The 21,923-nt window shown below is 39.1% G+C and overlaps 1 protein-coding gene and 1 long non-coding RNA gene across 10 annotated transcripts in view; one reads left to right on the plus strand and one right to left on the minus strand.

Annotated features, from left to right (window-relative positions):
- LOC122567143 (1-phosphatidylinositol 4,5-bisphosphate phosphodiesterase epsilon-1-like) overlaps positions 1-21,923 on the minus strand; it is a 132,749-nt gene that overhangs the window by 101,135 nt on the left and 9,691 nt on the right. The window lies entirely within an intron of this gene.
- The window catches only part of LOC122567158, a 48,438-nt gene that overhangs the window by 25,554 nt on the left and 961 nt on the right, over positions 1-21,923 (plus strand). The window contains exons 1-3 of one of the 5 annotated variants that reach the window (XR_006316712.1): positions 1,376-15,038; positions 15,166-15,497; positions 15,531-21,917. This is a non-coding gene — a long non-coding RNA (uncharacterized LOC122567158). Of the gene's footprint in view, positions 1-1,375; positions 15,039-15,165; positions 21,918-21,923 lie in introns of those variants that run through there. The other 4 variants (XR_006316711.1, XR_006316713.1, XR_006316714.1 and 1 more) reach the window with 4 other exon arrangements.

Consider the following 21,923-nt stretch of genomic DNA (forward strand, 5'->3'; position numbering starts at 1 on the left):
GCGTTATCTATCGCGTTGGATAACGCTCGCTTAATTTTTATATCGTCTATTTTCCTAGGCTTTTTTCAACATTTTATTTACAATTTTTGTGTTAATTACGTGAAAATACTTTCTAATTGTCCGAATGGCGTTGAAATACAATCACTGTACGGTTTATCCTATTATACTGTTTATATAAAACAGGTATGAACAGGTGTCTACAAGACATATTAAAATTTGTGCGACTAACTTATTTACATATAGATAAAAGTAACAAAGATCATTTACATTTTCGTACTTTTAGCTATATACGTAGCTATGTGTTTCAAAGATTAAACGTAAAGATACAAAGAGACGGTAAACGTTGCACCAAAAACCGCACCAATCAGACATCGACGTTTCGCTTCATCCGCCACGTTTCTCTAACTTATTTCCAACCAATTTTTACCTTCGTCGCGTACTCGGTCAGATTTCGGAGGAACAGGAAACCAAAGTGGCACGCAAGTAGCTGAAAATGTGTTTCTAGCATTACGAAAATTGTTTTCGTTGAAAACGTTCACTTCCAAAGGAATTACACGCGTTACTTCGGAACGAAGCAGTCTAAAGCTTTAGAAAGATAACGAATGAAGAAACATAATAACTCTTGGTGTGCGCGAATAATAATATTTTTGCGAACCAAAGGTAGATAACCAAAATCATATATTTTCCAATCTACTTTTTAAACGTTTACTATTTTAAAAATAATAGCCGTACGCAAAGTTACTGCTACTTTACGGTAAACGTTGTACAATTATTGTTATAAATCACTCACTCGTGGAACCATAAATCAAAAAGATCGAGATCTTTGAAGCTCGTGAAGGCAAATTAATTGGATTTCTTTGTTCTCTCTATCCTTTATGAAAAATTCTACGCGAATATCGTGAATGTAAAATATAGGTTAATCAGAAGTCGGTTTTACCAAGAAATGGACGCGCAAGAGAAGATTTGAAAGAAAGAAACGATTCTTTGCTACGTAAAACCGCAAATGGATAAATATAAGAGGAAATATCGTAGCACGTAATTTATTATGATCGAACTGTACGAATAATAGATACGTCGACTCGTTCGTAACGCCAGCAACTGATTTTGTTCAAAATAAATGGTCAGCGAACGAAGATACAGACTATTTGGGACAGAGATGAACTAAGGATCGCGCTTTTAACGATTTAAATAATACGTGAAACGTTCGTGTTGTGCAAATATTACAGCGAAACCGTACCACGTGTTAAATCATTTAGGAGGCAAGCTTTGCAAACACGTTCGTTTATATCTTTGAAAGAACAATATTTGATGAAATTACGATATATATATATGTGTGTGTTTTACGAAATTACGATGTTTATGCTAAAAATTCTTTAAAAGCTTTCATCATATTTGAAACACGGGGAATAATTTCAATTTCTCGAAGGTAAATACTTTTGACGCTATATCAGAGCCACGTAGACAAACTTTGCACGAATATTTTCATTTTATGATATTTGGAACATCCATGTAGGAATATTTGTTGCGCGCGTTATAAACGGACTACGGTACGAGAATAATTAACAAAATTTCGAGATAATTTAATAACGCATTTGAAACAACGGAATAAGAAAGTAAATGTGTACGTGAAATTTAAACCTCGTGCTTCGTCTTTTTTTTTCAAGTTATATACAAGTTATATACTTCGAGCTCGATGAACTCAGGGTTCTGAAAAATTAAACTTTGATAGTCTTCGATAATCGCCACTTGATAAATTATAATATATTCGAAGCATGGTCCTCGAATCGATCTTATTTAACATCTAAATAAACGTTTTCCTTCGATTTATGCAAAACTTTAAAGAAACCTGCGGTCTAATGCGTCTCCTTCGAATTCACGCATCGTCTTTGTTAAGTCACGAAGGTGCAGCAGCACATTTCCATTCTTATTACATTTTGCAATTTCTCGTCCCCATAATTAAATGTCTTCCTGCGCATCAAGATCAAGACGTTCGTTTCAAGCTTGGCACGGCACTTAGGCGCTTCCCTGCATCTGACATCGACCTGCTTACACATTACACGTACTCTCCATCTCGCTCTTCCGTCACTCGCGCGCTTGCTCCGCTAATTATCACATTGAAAATTGCTTAGAACAATTTCCAGTTTCGTCTTTTTTAATTAATTTGCGAATTTGCACCGAATCGTTGCGCATTCATACACTCTGCTACGTTTTGGAAGCTTCCAAGGCTTGTTAACTTTGATCAAGGTCGATTCTTACGTTCGCTGGAATTTTTATTTAACCATTACGTTTTCGAACGAATTTTACTTTTTTCTTTGGGTAGTCGGTTAATGTAATTCTTAAAAGAGGTAAATGGAAAGGTAAAATTAAATGGAAATACACGTAACATGTCACATATTTATATGTATACTTGCGTATATAGAAATAGACGATTCAACAATCAAACATTTTAAATGAACTTCTCTTTTATCGCTGTAGGAGGTTTCGTATCGGCAAGGAAACGACAAATATTGCGCAATGGTGCGCTAACGACTCGCGATTACATCGATCTTAAACCCACTGTTGTCTCGTGGCGACTGTAAATCCTTGATCGATCCCTCTGTATTACACGCGTTTATCGCACCTAACTTTTGAATAAAGTTTTATCGTTAAATGGCCCATATTTATATGTACAACGTCGTTCGCTTAATTACATTCGTAGAATACACTGACAAAGTTTAGTCGTTAAACCCTGAGACACTCCGTATATCTAATCACAGAGTTTGCTGTTCGAGAGCAGAATGCGACAATCCGTGCAGGATAGTCCGCGCGGATTAACTTTTTTTCAGGAACGAATTAACGGCAGAAGCGTTTCTGCAGAATCTGATTATCTTATTTTCAGCCGCTAAATAACGTCGAACGAGAAAATAGACGTTATCCATCTTTCCTTTTTTTCGAGTAACTCCAAATTGAAAAAATAAAATTGTCTTTCTACGTGCTGTAGTCGCCGAGATAGCGTGACTTTTTCCATTAGTTACGATTTCCTCGCGGTCTCCGACCATTCTCCGACCGTCCGCTGCGAAACAGGTACAACGCTTTATAAAAGTTTTTCCATTCTTTCCGCACGTTCAATCCATACGACATACGAAAAATCTACATACACGTAATGCGAGTAACGAGTAGCAAAACGATTGCCTGTCGCATCTCGGATTTTTCGGACGCGATTGATCCTATCGAGAATTCGATGGAAACAAATTCCATTACGATGAAAAGTTGTAAGATGAGAAACGCGAAAGCTGTTGTTGCATCTTACAACTAAGCAAAAACGATTATCGCTGTATTTTAGTCAAGCGCGATTGAACGAAAGATTTTTTCACTCGACTGTCGAAATATAGGTCTGCCGGGAAGCGTACATGCAATGCGAGATTTGGCACGCTCTTCCCATACGACTAGCACTTACCTAAAGTTACCGACGATTTAAGAAAACCGGGCTCCATCTCGCTTTTTACCTTTTTTAAATTTTCATTAGCTACGATTTCCTACTGAAAGTTTTTCACCTATGACGGATAGTTTCTAAGAGATATAAAGCGAAATGCAAAAAAGAGTTGCGTTTTAATCGATATTTTGCTTACGACGCGACGGAGGAAAATTGTTTCAAAGTCTTGTTATATACGCTTATTTTATTTTAAATATCGCTTCTTTTTTTCAGGCTTAACTCGATCGGATTAAGAACAAAGCGCGTATCTCGAGTGGGTGCCAGTAACTAATAAGCCGGTAATTTCGAGCGAACGTGTAAAAAAAATTTCCGAAGCGATTATACGCGACCGAGGTGAAAACTAACAACAACCGGCCTTGTTCGTAATGTTCGGCATTCAATTTTGAGGGGTAAGCCGGGCAATTCGTTGATTCGAGAGAAGATGCAAATGCGGCTTGTACACCGAGAGCGTTCACGGATTAATCAGATACTCGTTGTGCCTTTTTTTTTACGATCTCGCGATATGGAAAATGCGATGCACGTACGTATTCGAGATCTGCACATGACAAGCGTTTCAAACGCACATATGCAGATATCGAGCGAGCCGACGCGCCGCGTCAACACAAGCAGAGAAAGAAGGGAACGAGAAAGAGAGAGAGAACGACGCTTGAAAATACTCGTTGCTAGCCAAAAGATCTTTCCCCGTTTTTCTTGTCTTAAACTGCATTAAATAGTACGCATAAATAAATTACTTTGGACGATCCGTTTTTTAAACGACAGCCTTATTGTCGGTGGAAAATTTATTTATCGCGAGCCACGAGATTCGAAATGGATAAAACGAACGAACGTTTTATAATATCGTTATGTAAGCAATTTTGACGCATATACTTTAATACGCGATCGTACTATTTGGTTCGGCGTTGGCGATGCGATAAATATTCCTCGATAAAGCGACTTTGATAACGTATACGTATTTATCTTATAATTATCGTAAGGATAGAGCGAAGCTGGCGTCGTCAACACGCGCACCTATACATATTCATGTGAATAATTATTTGACAGACTCGTAGCTTGATGCACACGGACAGCGATGCTTGCTCACGTACCCGTAAGGCTCGTGTGCTTTGAACAGAGTTACCGTATCAGAAGTCTGACATAACGCAATTTGTTCTACTTGGCTGCCGAACACGCCTTCCGTTCGAACCAAGTAACATTATATTTCTTATTTCACCTTCGCCGGAAACTTTTTCTTACTTTCTCGTCCGTTTTTACATCATAGTACAATTATAGTCGATATAGTCGATTTGAACTTTCACTAACGAAACATGTTATCGCGCGGATGAATTGGACGATTTCGTTTTTTATACTTTTAAGAACGATCGCTTCGAACCATTTCACTCGTCGAATTTTCTCCAATTTTTCCCGTGCTTGCGTCGTAATTTAGTTTGCGTTCCGATTCCAACCTAGAACGTTCGTTTCGTTTATTCGTCTTGTCTAAACTGAGCCAACCGGGATACTTGCAAATAGTTTAGCATTACAATTTTTATGATTTTGATAAATGTCGCTTTAAGATTTCTGATTTTGCAAGCCATCGACTATTTTGTTAAAACACGTGCATGTAAACTGGAAATGTTTTGGTCGCGTTTTGCAATCGCACCTTCGCGTAGAACGCGGCAAAATATAATAAAAATGAAAAATAAGCGTGTCGTTTATTTTATTTACGCAAACAGCCAGCCTTTTTGGGGATGTTATCTATTTATAAAAAACATGTTAGGATATTTAGCTTATAAACGTTAGTATAATTCGGAAAACAACCGTTTATCTTGAAATATTTTCATTTACCTTCATTCGCCATTATTTAAACCATACTTTTTCACGTCGTAACTCCTTCGTTCGTCACTTTTGCCGTATTCTTAACGAGATTCCACTTCAAGCAACCAACAACACGGTAAGCAGTTCGTTGAAACAGAAACGAAAACAGAAGCGATCGCGTTGCTCGCATTATTCGAGTCTTTCGATGAAAACAATAAGAATACGGGGACATAATGCTTTATTTGCTGTATTTAACGAAGTAAAAGAACTGCGACGTATAGGGAAATTCCAGAAATTCGTTTCGTGTTTCTGTCTGTAAAAGAGATACCTCGGCTCTGCCTTTTGGAGTTGTTGTTTTAATCGATCAACTACGAGATACGTACGAATACTCGGTGCTTCTATTTTGTTTGCCTTTCGCATGTCCTTCTCTCCCGTTTCTAATATCACTTTCCTACCGTGCGTTTCGTCGCATCCAATAATATACACGCGTGTATCGTCTCTCCTTGCGTATGTATATCTTGTCAATAACGATAGTAGTTAAATCAAATACATTCTGTTAAACCACCGTGTTAATTTCCAACATTGCTGTAACTTCATTTTCAAACGTATCGAACTTTGATGATATTTAACAGAATTTTTGAACGCCAAACCTTATTATAGTATTGATCGCACGATATTTGTAGTAAGATTTAATACGAAGAGTTAAACGCTATAAATAAGAACTTCCATGCACATATATAAATATTTGATGGCAGATACGTGTACGTATTGCTACTCGTTTGCCGTTACCACAATGTCAATTATACGATTTTTACAGTAATATTTTACTATACTTGAATATTTTATGAGCATCGATCCCATCAAGGAAAATTTCGAACACTAGTCGTCAGGAAAATTCAACTAACGTTTTCGCAACTAATTTAAGTATAAACGGTTTTCTTATCGTTTTAACTTCCACGAAACTTTAAAGTTTAAAGTCTAGGACTTAAGGGAATGAATAGTTTCTGTAGGAACAACGTCTCGCTTGTTTGAAAAATGGGTGACTTTAAATTTCCACGCAAGGATATTTTAGAGTTGAACCGAACGACTATTAAAGATTTTATGCAAACGCGAGGATACAGTTCGTTTCGTCCGAAACCGTTCGAAAATAATTCTCGCGTTTCCCTCGTTCGTAATATAGAGTAAAATTCCAGCAGAGCAGCGTTTAAACGATTTATTTTTCCATGGAACACTCTGTGCATATATTATAATACCCGACTGAATCAGATTTATCTCGTTTTTTCGCTAATGTAAGTTTACGGTTTGGCATATCCCGTATCGTAACATTTTTATCGACGAGCAAAATATAAATATCGTTGATATAATTGGTTCCGTAAAATCCCTCTTAAATAACGTTATCCTTCTTAAAAATGTTATATCTCGCTAACGCCGTAATTTTCTCGCTGAATAAAGATTCGAATAAAGGTGTATTTATATATACATATATCTCGTTTCTTCGAGCCAGAACCGACACGAGAATTCGAATTTCGATTTACTTTTTCGCAAGCAATTGATCGACGATCCTTCGATATCAATCCTGTACACGCAAATTACGTAAATTGCAAACGGTTGCTTGATCGTGTTTGCAAACAGCAAAATTTCAACCTGTGTCCCGGTGTATTAGTTTTATCGCGGTGCATTTATCCAGAAAATCAATGCCAAACTACACTGTTTTCGGTGGCATAATCGAGAACACGATTTGAAATACGCTTGTTATACGTGCATCTTAATGCTCGTAGATACACGTAGCTGCGTCGCATCGGCGGATATACCAAGGTCGTACAATCAATCGAGCCGAAAACTACGAATGTTTCGGTCGTCGAAACATCAACTTGAGGCGTCGAGGGGTGAAACAAAGAATTCAAGCGTCCTTCAGACGTAAGATATCTTTCAAACAAGTTCTTTCAAGTACGATATTAAAGATATTGTACAGAATTTAGCGATCATCGAAAAGTTTCATTTTTCATGCTTTAGAGCGTGTTAGAGCAAAGTTTGATCTTTAACACCGATGGCGTAAGTACAGATATTTTCGAAAGTATGCAGTTTTCGCGACATTTTTCAATGATCCTACGTACTTCCCTAGCGAAGGTTACGCAGAATTTAAAAGCATTTGACTTTATTCTTTGGCTCAAACCGTGGAACCACGACGATCTACGCAAACGCGTGGCAGACGTGTACATAGTTGGAAAAATTTCAATGTAACGCCTTTGATTATCTTAATTGAGTATCCTTGAATTTTCTTCGATATCTTTGTATTTCAAGTATAGAAAAATATTCGTTGACCTTTTGTATCGTTTGTCAATATTTTCGTTATATTCGGAGCACACGGTTGATTCTATATGATCCTATAGATAAAGGCCAAGGTAAAATTCGGTCGTGTGCACGTGCTCGGTAGTTTCTCGCAACCAATTTTCTAAAAAAACGAAATTCCCAGTAAAAGAACCTCGCTTTATGTTTTCGATTTATTTTTGTTCGAGAATCGATCTATACAGCTATAACAAAAAAAAAAAAAACGTTTGTTTCGTATGTATTTCAATGTAGTACACGTGCTATCGACTACGCCTTATTATAATTAAGATTCTATTTAGAATTTATCAATACGATCTATGTATAATCGGACTTGTTAAAGTCATTTATTATAAAGTCGGATTTACTTTATTTAACGCGATTCGATTTGAACGAACCGTTCGGTATAGAATTACCAAGTTAAGTAGGATACTAAGTAAATAATTAATATTTTATTGACTATTTCCAATGTACTTCCCCTGCAGTTGCTTATCGTGCCAACAACTTATGCATAATTTATATCTTCGTCCTACTTATGCATAAAGTAGAAGCATCGAATGCAGGCAACGTAAATCCCAGCTATTGCTCCGCCGCGGCGTCGAACGAAGCGCATTGGACGTAATCGAATGAAAATTTAAGCTGACGTTTCAAGTACTTTCATTCTGCGTCGGAAATTATTTCGAGAGGACCGACGATGATTTCTCTTTTGGCAATATTTTCAAAGAGCCGCGTTTTCAGGCTCGAAACCTCAAGCGTCGCGATTCTTTTAATCTCGCGAGGAGAACGCGGCCAGAAGTGGAGGTACGCTTTTTAAATGAATTATCTCGGGATTTTAAATTCATCGAGCTATTTGAAAAGAGAACACGACCCGTCTCTCCTTCCCCGATCGAAATGAATCGGTCGAAAGAAATTATTACGTTCGCGAAAAAACGTCCAAAGGTGACGTATATTCGAGTTTCCGATACAAAATACAACGAGTACACGAGGAATACGAACGAAAGAATCGAACAACTATTTTTGGCGCGTTCCTAGCTCATTCGGATGTGAACACGAATCGTGAAACGGCAAACGAACGCTCTTTCGTGCTTTCGTTCCACCAAATTTCACTAAAATGGGGCGAGACGGCTCTAGAGCAGCTCGAATCGACGTATACCATCGATTTATGGGCAATTTCAAGAAACAGGCAACTTCAACTTGAGTAGCTGAAAGTCGGATGCGTGGAACGTCGAATATCGTAGCTAAGAGATTAGAAAGGTGGCAGTTGCGAGTCAATGGAAAGTCTAGGTCCGAGAGGAAGCTGTCCTCGAATTGCTTCTATCCCTTGTCGAGACTTTACGACACATCTGTCGTTTACCGAGGGTGTAGATAACGAGTCTCGCCAGGTCGTGTCGTAAAATGAAACGGCACGCCAAATCGAACCATTGATCGCGTCAATTTCGAAAAAATCTATGGTATCTTCAAAAGGACATATTAACCCGTAGAGCTTGTAAAGCCAACAGGTGTAGCGGAATTTGCAATTAACTTTCCAATCACATCTAAACTAACTCGAGCCTCTTTGGAAAAAACACGATCGACGGATCTACGGGCTTTATGGCTCTGCTACCTACGCGCCATAAGCCAAACTAATCCATAGATACTTTAAATTCGCGTCTCCTTTCCAATGAAAATCGTCAACCTACCGATAAATAAATCCGTCAACCGGTCAACGAATCCTAAAACTAAGAAATATATTTTTCTCGCAGTACGTTTAACGATTTTACGATGATTGTCATTTTCATCGGCGTAACGCGTTTTATCTAATCGATGGCACAGCTAATTTGAATCATAATTGGATTGGCCCCGAATAACGGCAAGGAAAAATCAAAAGGAATTAATTTACAGCGATAATTATAGGAAGAATCGTCGTCGTTGGCATTCGCAAATATATACATACAGCTGTTTAATTGGATTAACCAGTTTAATGGGTAAAACTAGTTTCAATAAATCCAGTCGGTAGTTTAGATATTGGAAGATCAAGGACGAAGTGGTCCATATCAAACTTGGCTTTCGCAATGTAACCAAAAGTTTCAGTGCGAAACTCTAAGTAGCAAGTAATTTATCAGCAACGTACGTGGAACAGCTTACGCCACACACGTAATAATCCAAATTTACATAATAGCTAGAACCTGAGTTTTATCGTTTGCGATTGATAAATGCGTACTATACATATATATATATATATACACACAGATAGGTATAAGGGAAACGATGAAACATTCTCAGAAATTTCTCTGGCGAAATGAAACGATAATACGCGCATACACGTTGTTTTGCGTTTTATTTCGCCGTACTTTGTGTTTTATTTATTTCGTACTTTCAAGTAAATATTACTTTCTATTCATTTTACTCGTATAAAAACGTATTAACTTTTTGATGCTCCGGAGCGTTTCGTTGTATTGTTACTTCGTATAAATTAACATAGAAAACGCAAAGGATACTTTCGAGGTACAAATTTAGTTTTAATAAAATCGCCAGGTTAACGTTAGCGAAGCTGTTAAACGTTTTGGGATACGATCAGATCGGATCCCATAAATATAGAAATAAATATTTTTAGGATTCGCCGGCTATCGTTTTTCGCATAGCATTCTTTTCTCGTTTTTAGTCTTAGAACATGCTAGCGTTTCGTGGGAAACCCTGCAGGTATTTTACGCCGTACGATCGTCGTGCCAAGTGCGGACGAATTTTTCCATTAAAGTTCAGAAATACCTTTTGTCATATTCGAATTGCTGAAAGGCATGTGTCGATATCGTGGATAGCTCAATTTGTTAGTGCAGCAGTCCGGCAAAAGAAAACTCGGATTCCAATCTCAAACTTATATAGATTACGTGGTCGGACTTCCTTCCTTGCAGTTTTCAAAAGTATTACCTCGCGGTATATGAAACGTTTCTGCCGAGTTTTAATTTCACCGGCTAATACCATTCGTTAAATTTTATCTTACCTTTAGCAACGTTACGATTGCACGGCGCGGATTACTTTCTCTTCGGGGTTGTAAATCGTCAGTTAGATAACCAGATTCTTTCGCATAGAGTCTTCTCTAATAATTCGCCAGTATGTTATTATCGGACAACGATCGAAAGACGAACGGAACGCTCGACTATATATCGGAGAAGCATACGCTGCCGTTTAAAAGTATCCGGACGCTTGCTTCTCTTTGTCGAGAGACGCGATTCGATCACGAATTTACGAGAAAGAAGATTTCCAATTATTTCGTTGCTTGTCGCAGTTACAGCTGCGTATGGCGTCGATTATCGTAACGCGATGAAACTTAAAAACAATATGCGACAACCTGATACGCGATACAACGCCACCTGATCGTCCGTGGTTGCGTACTTTCTTCGTCGCTTGAAAAGCTCCTTATCCTTGGATCGTTTAATTTTATAATTTTCAATTTCTCGCTGTTTCGTTCGGCCGCTCGATGTTTTGTTATTACACGTATAAAGGAGACCCTTCTTTTGCCGATATAAAGGCTACCGACTCAGGTTATCTCAAACAGGTAAATCTATGAATCGTAATTTCATTGTAAAAAGATACCATTTTAAGCAGGATTTACGTTTACCGCTTCTAGTCGTTAATTTACCATTAATTTGAAAATTCGCCAACGTTCGTTTACCGTTACCATAAATCTACCAAAGTGCCGGGGTATCTGTCGGGCCGATCGTTGAACGTTGTTTCCAACGACTGACAATAATTCGACTCTGACCGTTTTAGAAAAATTGTGTACGAGTTTAGCCTGAGAATCATTGCGATCCCCAAGCTTTGTAATTAATATGTTTGCAATACATTTGCCGATATCGCACATCGAACATAGATAGGCAATTAGATTTCTAAATCGAAGAGCCCGCGAACAAACCTCGATAACTAATTTGGTCCTCTCCGAAACCGGTTCAATAGCAATCGCTGCATTATAATCTGTCCGTAGATCTAACGATTTCGCTACACGGACCACAGCTCTCGAATGTGGCTTTATGTTTCGACTACGTTTCGATTATAATTGTACGTCATAAATTACAAATTAACCGACGACCGATAGTTTCATCGAAAACAGAGTCGAGTGGCACGCTGATGCTCTTTGACCGAATACTTGACACCATCGATCTGACCGAAAACCATTCTCTCCTCGATACAACCTTTTACTTGCTTTAAAGTCGATAAATCAATGATCATAAATTCATAGAACCACGAAGAGTCATTAAATTAAATATATAAAATGACGTAAACTTCGTCTACGTATATTGCAGTAACGAAAGACTGGTTACAACGAAAAGGTAAAAATTTTCATTCGTTTTGCTCTAAATACTATATCAAATATCATCGATCGTCGATGACCGTGACACGACTGCGGCGAAGTTTACGGAATGTTTCCCAAGAGAAGCTACTTTATGACGAAATTGTTCCACGAACGAGCGGTAGCTAACTATGTACGATCGCCTGGCCAACCAGTCTACCGCGGACCACTTTGCAATTTTCTTCTACAATAATTTATAGAGGCGAGTAGTCGTACTGCCGTATGCGTTAAGAAATCTATCCACGATTATTATCGATAACGTTGACCGATCGAAGCCATGTTCGTGCGTTAACTCGGCTTGCCCACGTCTAGCGTCTCGATATCGCTACTACCTTGTACCGGCAAATAATATCCATTTCCGAAGAACGATCAACGTACAAATAAGATGAATACAAGAAGAAATAAAATTCCATTTTGCAAGTGCGACGAATAATCGCAATACACGTGTATCGTTACTAGCACGGTGAAAAGTATCTGGCACGCAGTTAGATACCGATACTTATATGCAAATTCCAATTTTAAACTTTCTTTTGACCAGAACCGGTGAACAACGGTGGTTTTTCGGTTCGTTACCAACTCCGTCACCCACGTAGCTAACGTGGATGTAGCATAAAGTCATCCCGTTTCTATATTTATTACACGACCCGCAGAATTTTGCAGCGTGTTTTTGCTTTTTCAGCAGTAGAAAAGCGTAACGCGTGCAACAAAGTTGCTCTTTATTTTTTTAAACGTTTTAAAACTGCGCAACAAATGCCAGGGTTCGCCGATCACGATAAATTATTGAAAATGATTGCCGAAATGAAACTTTTAAAACGATACGCAACATTTGTGGGCGTGAAGGAGAAAGCCGACTCGGGAAAACCATGTTGCACCATCAAACGGGGAAAAAAGGCGGGACGAATATACATATGTGACGACTTAATGTAAACGATTATTTCATAATAAATTATTCCTAGATATCGATTTTCAGCGAAAGAAAACAAAATGATATTCGCGGATATACGCGTGCATCTATAATATTTTTTATACAATTTATATCTTTATATCTTTGCATCTTGCAAGCATATGCAATTATAATAGGTATAACCGTATATAGTTCGTATCAAGTACAAAATGTTGAATAATCCGATTCGATGTTTCCGCGTTAATCCCTTTGATAACGCAATAAAGAAACGTAGTTGTTACGTGTCAAGATTTCTCGCGTATGTGGTATCAGATACAGAAAGTATGCGCGCTTAACTCTTCATAGAAAATAAAGCTCTGCTACAGTATCCGAATCGCGAAATATTCGGCTAGAACGACGCTCTTTGGGGGGTTTTTAAGGTCGTTGAAGCTGAAAACGAGGGTCGTTTTTCACGGAAATAAGGCGTAAAAGATTTCGCTGGATCCGTCGATGCGTGACGTCTTCGTGGATTTTGACGAGACGCTTTTTCAAATTTACCATTCTCCAGCGATCGTACGATTTACTCTGTGTACATCTGAATCGTGAGTAGAGATTTGCTTTCTTTTTTATTTGTTTTATTTTCGAGGAAAATGGTTTTCAGCTTCGACGATCCAATATAGGAGGACAAGTTCGACAGAAACACCTTGCAGTCCGGATATTACAGCGAATCGGAAGATAAATATATAGGATTGCGTTAAATACGATGACGCTTAAGGCATAAAGTTTTCTAGCACTATGTTTGATGTTTTGACCGGATATTTTGTGGAAAATACGCGACACACCGTGAAACGTTTACAACGTACAGATCTCTGGTAAGTCTTGGGAGCAATTTTATCGGTGGAATTTCGACTTGTCGACTTTTACAGGCATACTAATACGTTTGAAAACATATATGTAACCACGATTTGACAATTTTCCACGTTTATCGTACAAAAGCTATAAATGTAGAGAACTCGATTCACAGTTTGCGGCATTAAGTTGACGAGTTGATATTTGGTTGGTCTTTGGGAACAAGACGCTCGCAAAGCCATGTTAGCCCATCAAACAGTTACTTGTCGGCTTCGCTTCTGTTACGAACTTTGTCCACGCCTGAGTAAGTACACGCCTGACGGGAATTCAATTGAACTAGCTGGTAATACAATTTTCAAAAAGAGGTGTCGCACAATTTTCCCGTTGGAAAACTTCTATGTATAATTGACTTCGCGAACAACGACATTTATCACCAAGTAGCTAATATTAAAAACCTACGATCGAGACTTTCGCCAACTATAATCGATTTTATTCGTCGTCCCGTCTTGTGGTTGCCTCTTCCAGAAAACTCATATTTCGTGATTCATCGAATTTCGATCGCGTTATTAGTACGTTGTGTAACAAGAATCTCACATCTGCCCTGAAGAAGAGGACCGGAATGTGGAGGAAACATCGGAACCAAATGCTTGTATTCGCTAACATTGAAAGCCGAAGAATCGGAAATACGTTATCCGATAATATTGTGAAAGTTGAAAGTCCAAAATGATCGTAAGTAAGGCAAACGCATATGCACGCACGTAAGATATTCCACGTTCAAATTACGTGTGCCGTAGTAATACATGGCGAATGTAAATACATGGAAAATTGTACAAAGTTATTTTGATATTCGGAGGAAAAATGTTCGTTTTATTACTAGGAAACCGACAACGATTTTCGATACTTCGGATTAAAACACATTCAGATTAATTGCCATGAAATTGTTAATTTTGCGCATCCAGCGTTCTGATTGCATTTTCCTGTTCATCGATGACTGATATCGACACAGTTTATATATCACCTAATAGTACATAGACATAGCGGTTAATGAGATAATCGATGCCGACATACTGTAATTGGATTTTGCTGCAGGCACATCGTCTCCAGTAAATCCGTGCGAATACCGAATTTCCTTACCAAATGTCACGCCTCTTTCTTTACATAAAACATACATCGATTTATAAACAAGTTAACTATATGCGTTACGCTTTCGTTAATTGAATTTTTACTGTTATTTACGTACTGTCTATAGCTTCGAACGATTTTTAAGATCCACGATGTTATTGCATTTATACATATTACGGTGCAAATTTTCGGTTACCCGGAAAACGAACTGCAAATAATTGTTATAACAATACATCATAGACATAAAGATACTTGTTCGTACCTTTAATTCGGTAATTATATTTTTACCAAACTAATTTGGCGCTATTCTGTTTTTCATTAGTTCCTCAAACAACTTATTTTCGATTCCTTTTTTCATAGTTCGACCTCGAACATTCTATATTTTTTTTTCTTTTTTAGAGTCCGAGGGGACGGGGGTAGCACTCAATTTAAAACTCTATTTATTGGCATATCTCTAAAAAATTGACGAATCAGGCAAAATTACGGACAAGTACGGTGTCGCGAAAGGAACATCTAAAAATTCCATAATTACGTACACAGACGTATGTATACGTATATGGAAAAAGGTACACCTGGTCGATTTCGACGAGCTTGATACACGCTGCCAAGACCAACATTCTGAACAACCGCTCCAAAGATAGTCGCAAAAAAATTCGATTAAATTTTTAAACAGGTGGCCGCATTTTTATACAGCTCTACATAAACTTAACTTGTCGATGCTGATCGTCTTTGTAAGTATTTATTATTATTATTATTATTATTAGATATATCGCCAAACGTACTTTCGCGTACGGCTCTAGAACCAAAACCGTGCGCAGTTATCGTTAGGTTGCGCGTGGACATGGACGCGTATACGTATCTGCTTACTGTATTAGCGTGTACGTGACAAACGGACAACTAAGGCATAGCGAAGCATTTCGTACATCGATAACTTGTATTCTCTTTAATTGATATTGTCGTTGATCATAAGCGTCGCGCGCTGATATGGATTTCGCTAGGGTTTAGCGGAGAAAGCAACAGACACGCAACACGTGGATCCATGGATAACCTGGTACGTATATCTTTCTGACATTTACGTGTTTCTTCCTAAAAGCATTGTCCCGATCCAACGCGATCTCCGGTTGCCTTCCGCCTCAAAGTGGACTCGATATTTGTCGTGCAACAGCATTATTTAAACGTTTACAGTATGGACATATCAGGTGAACAGGAATTGGCTGTCAGCCAGTTCTGCAAGCTGGTCTCTCGGTACGTACTTTCGATGGACGTTCGGTAGATCTTTTGGACACGTGCCATTTCATTATTTTCACAATGCCGCGATGCCTTCGTCGTCGTCGTCGTCGTCGTCGTCGTCGTCGTCGATATCGTGGCACCCGAAACATTTCAGTTTCATTTTTTATCTCTTTCAAATGTACGTCGTGTATCGCGTACGTTTTTCGATATTTCGATATTTTGAGTTGATTTTTTACGAGACTAATATCGCATATAAAATGACACGTACGTTATTCGTCTTCTTTTCCGTTTATCGTTGCAAGTGTGTTTACGATTAAGAAGAAATATTCTACGATAAAATGTATTCATCTACGTAAATTAGACGGAATGCGTCAAAGAGATGGATCGATCGTGGGTATAAACTGTGAATGGGAAAATAGAGAAAAGAAATGTTAAGTGATTTCGTTGCTCGAAATATCAAAAGTCTGGTCAGAGATATAGGTATTGCACGAACGGACAAAAGATGATTTTTTACACGAGGATGAAACAAAAGTACCGATAGAAAATAGAAATTTTTTAGAAAAATAGCTTTTTCTACCTCTTTCGCGGCTTTTTTCGTGTTACAAGAAAAATGACAGAAGCTTCTTGGTTACCCGAGACATTATCTGCTTGCCAAGTCACCTGAAACCTCTTTGTACGCAGCTTCCGTACACAACAAAAGATATTTTATCGTTGTTTAGAGAGGTCTATAACAATCTCCGTAACAACGTCGATCCATTACAACAGCAACGTACGCTTGCGTCGAATTTCACGAAGGATACGTTGGCGATATAGCGATATACGTAATACGAAAAGATGTACAAAATATGTGCAAAACCAAAATACTCGTTACAACGGTTAAAGGATTTCTATGATTGATCGCGAAACGATGAAAATCAATTACCAACGTAGGTATCGAAGACAAACGCTACGTATTAGGTTTGGAGCAGCAGAAAAGGAAGAAAGACTTTCCGAATCGTTAAATATGCACGACTTTAAGGATTCAACGCGACTGGCCCTTACCTACGAGGTATTATCCTGAATAAATAACACGCACTTGAAACAGGTATCGGAGAAAAAACAAGCTTAAATTTCGAAAGCTTTAACGTTTCAAAGGTTAAGGGTTAAAGGCGTAGATCGAACGATTCGCTCGTTTCACGAAACACTGCTTCGAAGAACGAAACAAACGTTGCGTAATACCTTAGACTATGATAAAATACGACCGTGTCGAAAATCATAACGCACAGGTCGGTACGACGCGCCGTGACCTACAATGTATTAGACTATCGAACGAAAATCACGGTGTTCCTCGCGGTGAATCCCGGGGGGAATATCGTCGGATATCGAATCCGGTGCTGGTCGGACGTCGACCATGGAAACCGATTGGTTAGAACGTACTTGGCAGCGATGGTAAATATCCCTGTCTCTGTATTCTGTTGCTCAAAGTTCGTTGAGAAACGTTCGCGAGTAAACTTTGTCGGACGACCGATGTTCGAAACGATTATCCGTTAATTGATATTTGATTCCAGTGCGACGGTAAGGCAGCTTTGATGGTAACGGGATAACTTTAATAACGGCGTGCTCGCTATTTTACGTGATTCGCGTCTTAGCTACGCCGCGTTATTTCCATCGTCTTCGATTCGATCGTGCTTCTCGACCCTTCGATTTTACGCCAAAGTTTTCTTAAAACGTTAAAAGCGTCTTTTTGCCCGCTGAAATAAGAGTCAGATCGGGCCGTACAGACCGGAGAATCGCAGCAGAGTGAAACTTTGGAAGCTGATATCGCGTAAAAACAAGCATGGAAAGCGTTAGAAGCAACTTGACCAATTACGAATTAATGATGGCAAAGCGAGGATGCGACGATAGAGAGAAAGCCTCGCTGAAATCAGTCGAATTTCGAACGACGATTCAAGCGATTTGAATTCTAGGAAATTAGCTAACAAAGTATAGAAATTCGAAAGGATATTTCAAGCGATGATATTTATCGTTTACCGGACATCTTCGAATCACCAACGAGATGCATATTTGAAATTCGTCGCTCTTCGCTCTTTGATTTTAACAATAAAAATGAATTTGCGTAAGAGTCAAAACGAATAAGTATTCTATCGTTACGTAACTTGGACGGAACAATGATCGCGCGAATTCTATAGGATGTTTCTAAACCGATGATATAACCCGAGCAAACACGATAAAGACGAATTCTGTGACTTTATTTTTGATATATCGTCGTTGAAACACTCGTCGATTTACGTTTCTGATTTCCTCTCGTCCGCTTGGCTCGTCCTTAGCGGCACCGTCCGTTCTCAAACGCTTAGTCAAGGAACTTTATCCATTGAAACATTAGCGAATACGGAAAACCTATAAAGACCGCGAAAGGAACGTGGCAAGATTTATCGGCATCCAACATCGGGTGAAATATTCGTCAAACTACCGTAAGCTAAACTTTGCTATCGTAAACTAAATATTAATTCGACTATTTGCGTATATCTAATTTACGTAATGGTACGTTGCCGAATTCGTGTCAGCGAAACTTTGTTGGAGTTTGAAAGACTATATATTTCTCTAAAGAATCCAGAATGACAGGAGAAAAGAAGTCGAGGCTAAAAATATCGTTATCTTTGGAAGCCGCAACGCCTCTGAATTCTTTAGCTACAGGATTTTCCATTTAGGACGAAAGGATCGTGTATCCGAAATCGATAATAACCGCACCGCGAAGAAGAACTCGACGTAAGAAAGAGGCAAAGTATCGGTCTTTCTTTAGGTTTCTATTTTGATCCGCGCCCAGATTCCAATTGGATTCCCAAGTTCAATCGAATTACGATATCTTCTCGTTTACGTATGAATTTCTAGAGGAACGTTAGTGCCGAACACGTTGGTCGAGCTTTCGCTAAGAGAAACGGCATAAAGAATCGAAGAAGAAGAAGAAGAAGACCGTGTTACGAGTTTGTACAACTATGTACGAACTTTGTCGCAATACGTACGAGTAATTCGTTTTTACTCGTTAGCGGTATGTTCAACTCGCGCCACACTGACTCTGCAGTTTCGTACTGTTATACGCCGGATAAAGCGCAACGTTGTTACCGGGTTTTTCGAAATCTTACAATCTTTCGAATTTTAAAGATTCGGACACACGTTGAACCATCGATGACGTTCGCTTTCCACCATTCTCGCGATACGAATAACGATATCCTCCTGAATTCGCTCATCGTTCGAACATGCAACGAGTCAAAGTGGAACACTTAGGACGAGCCGGTTTAATATAATTTTGATTTCTCCGTAGGCCAGATTCGTTATGGCATTCGAATAACGGACGTTAATTTTAAAAGCGTGTACGGATACCCGATAAGGAGAATAACGTCTATCGGTTATTCCGTCAGGTATTCCGTCAGATCCGTCAGATCGAACCTGAGCTTGCTCGCTATTTGCCGAATAATCTCGGGAATAGCCTTTGCCGATCCAACGAGAAAGGAAAGTTTCATTTACATGGATAATTGCATAACTTAATATTTCGTTAGGTTCGCCGTGTATGCTAGGTGCGAAGCTGCCATCCGAGATATACGATATACCGTATTCGTCTCTCGTTTCGAGTTAGGACGACGCGGCGCGACGTAGAATATTTATGGTGTTCCGAGTTGACGGCAGGTCTTCGTCGTTTGCCAGAGGGACACGGCGCGGCGCACCATGAATATTTAGAAAATTAAATCGGCCAACTTGGTCGTCCCCTTTCGTTCGTTCGCCGCGCCTATGTTTCCCAACTTCCGAGTAATCGTAACTTTGTTTTAATAGATCGTTAAATGCGCGAAATTACGTCGCTCGCAATGAGCAACCGTTTCGACCGGCCATTCCGTTTCCAGAGAGAAACTCGAACGATTCGCTCTACGATCTACGATCCGCAACAAAGAGATTTCCTCTGGGTCTAAGGCTGAAACTAGCAGATAGCTCGGCGATGGATTCGATCGGCTCTCGGCCGTTCACAATGGAACGATTCGCATCGAGAATTTACATCGTCCTGCATATTTATACGATCGCAGATTAAAACCGCGCAGAGAATCAAAGAGATTCAAAATATAACTTGCCTCTTGCTTCCATGGAACAGCTTCGATTTCCTTGCTTCCAGAACCTACGAAGAAAGCGGCTTTGTTCGACGATTTGATTTTCCGGCTGAATAACGAGATATAGTTGTCGAGTGTTTTAAATAAACTCGTCGAGAACGTTGGATATTTAAATAACGGATTCGGGTATATCGACGATTCTTTTTTCAAGATATCGATGCGGAAAAACGTAGGTAAATCCGCGTTGCCTTAGAACGTCCTATAAAAATGCAACGACGATCTTAGAAGAAATGGAAGAGGCGTACTTTTTAACAATAACTAGGAAATCAACAATAACTAGGAATGTCGACGAAAATTTCTTATCGTACGAAGTGATAAATTTATGGAAACGTTTGTTCGATCGCCGCACGGTAAAAGCTTTACGAATCAATTACGTATTTATTATATCGTTTAACCGTTGAACGAAAGTAACTGAAACAAGGTAATTGAAATTGGATATTTTTTTAAGGCAACGGATTTTACTTGCTCTTTAGATTAATGTTTCATCGAAGAAGGAATAATAGCAGGTCTTTATTACCTAGCTAGGTCACGCTATCGATATAGGTATGTATTTTGCAACTACTTGTTGCTTTCCAACGAAATGGCTGTCGTCTACCAACGTCTAACTAACGTTGTATAATAGGCGGTACCATAATACATCGTTGTACGTACTATGAAAGCGAAGGTTAAACGATTAAACCGTTTTCTCGACAACGTAGTTAGAAGAAAGATGCCAACCACTTTGTCCTAGAAAGTTGTCTACCTTGGGTCCTCGTGTACGACACAATCGACTTTACAAATTTTCAAAGCAAATCTTTATTAATCTATAATCTATAATCATCGTCCGCTTTGGCAAAAAGTTACAGTTTGAAAAAAAGCTGGCTCAACTTTAGCCACCGGCTTTACGTTTCTTTTCCAATCGATTCAACGAGAGACAGCTTTCCTATTACGAAATTTCCCGACGTTATTCCAGTAACCGCAACCGTGTTTTCATCTCACAAGAACTGCAAAATGCAATCTCACCCATTGCAAATACAACTATGTAGTTTATTCGTTGCCTCTGGTGTCTTGTTGCTTTATAAGCTCATACGGCGCGGCGCGACGTCATGAAAATCGAAGGCATCGCGGAACTACCTGGTAATACACCTTTGCCACGTTTCACCAACCAAAACGTATCCTCGATTTGTTCCCAAGGTTTTCACATTTTCACCGCCACAGAAACGACCGATCGAAACCAAGCGCAGATACCTACGTGTCGCTTAACAACTTTTTCCTCCCGCGTAATAAACAACGATTAATAAATTGACCGTTGGATGGACGATGGACGTTCGATAGAACCGTATCGATTCTACCGCACTCGCGAACAAGATATCGACGCGATATCGTCGCATCTGCAACGCTTTGTGCGACATATTTTGCGTACATTGTCGTTGAACGGAAGATATCTGGTACGTAAATTCGGGCAAAGATCCAAAGAGAATGCGCTCGATCCATCTAGTTCGTTAGCACGTACGATACCCGAAAGGAGTGCGAATCCGGTAGAAATCGACTATCTAGACGGATACGATGGGGGATGAAACAACATTTTTATCGAAAAATAAAATTGTACAAGAATTAGGTGTTACGTCGCGCGGGACATCTGCACGCCAGCCCTCGCTACCTGGCAGCCAACAGCCAACCTACAGTCTTCCCGATTCTCAATAGACCCACGGACCCACCATAAGACGTCAACTTTCAGCTTCATTGTCTTCACACATGTTTGCCAGTCTAATTGCATGCCTAGAGAATTCTGTAATTCTAGAAGTATTTTCAGTTTAT

Source organism: Bombus pyrosoma, linkage group LG4 (assembly GCF_014825855.1).
Source record: "Bombus pyrosoma isolate SC7728 linkage group LG4, ASM1482585v1, whole genome shotgun sequence".
Classification (NCBI taxonomy): domain Eukaryota; kingdom Metazoa; phylum Arthropoda; class Insecta; order Hymenoptera; family Apidae; genus Bombus; species Bombus pyrosoma.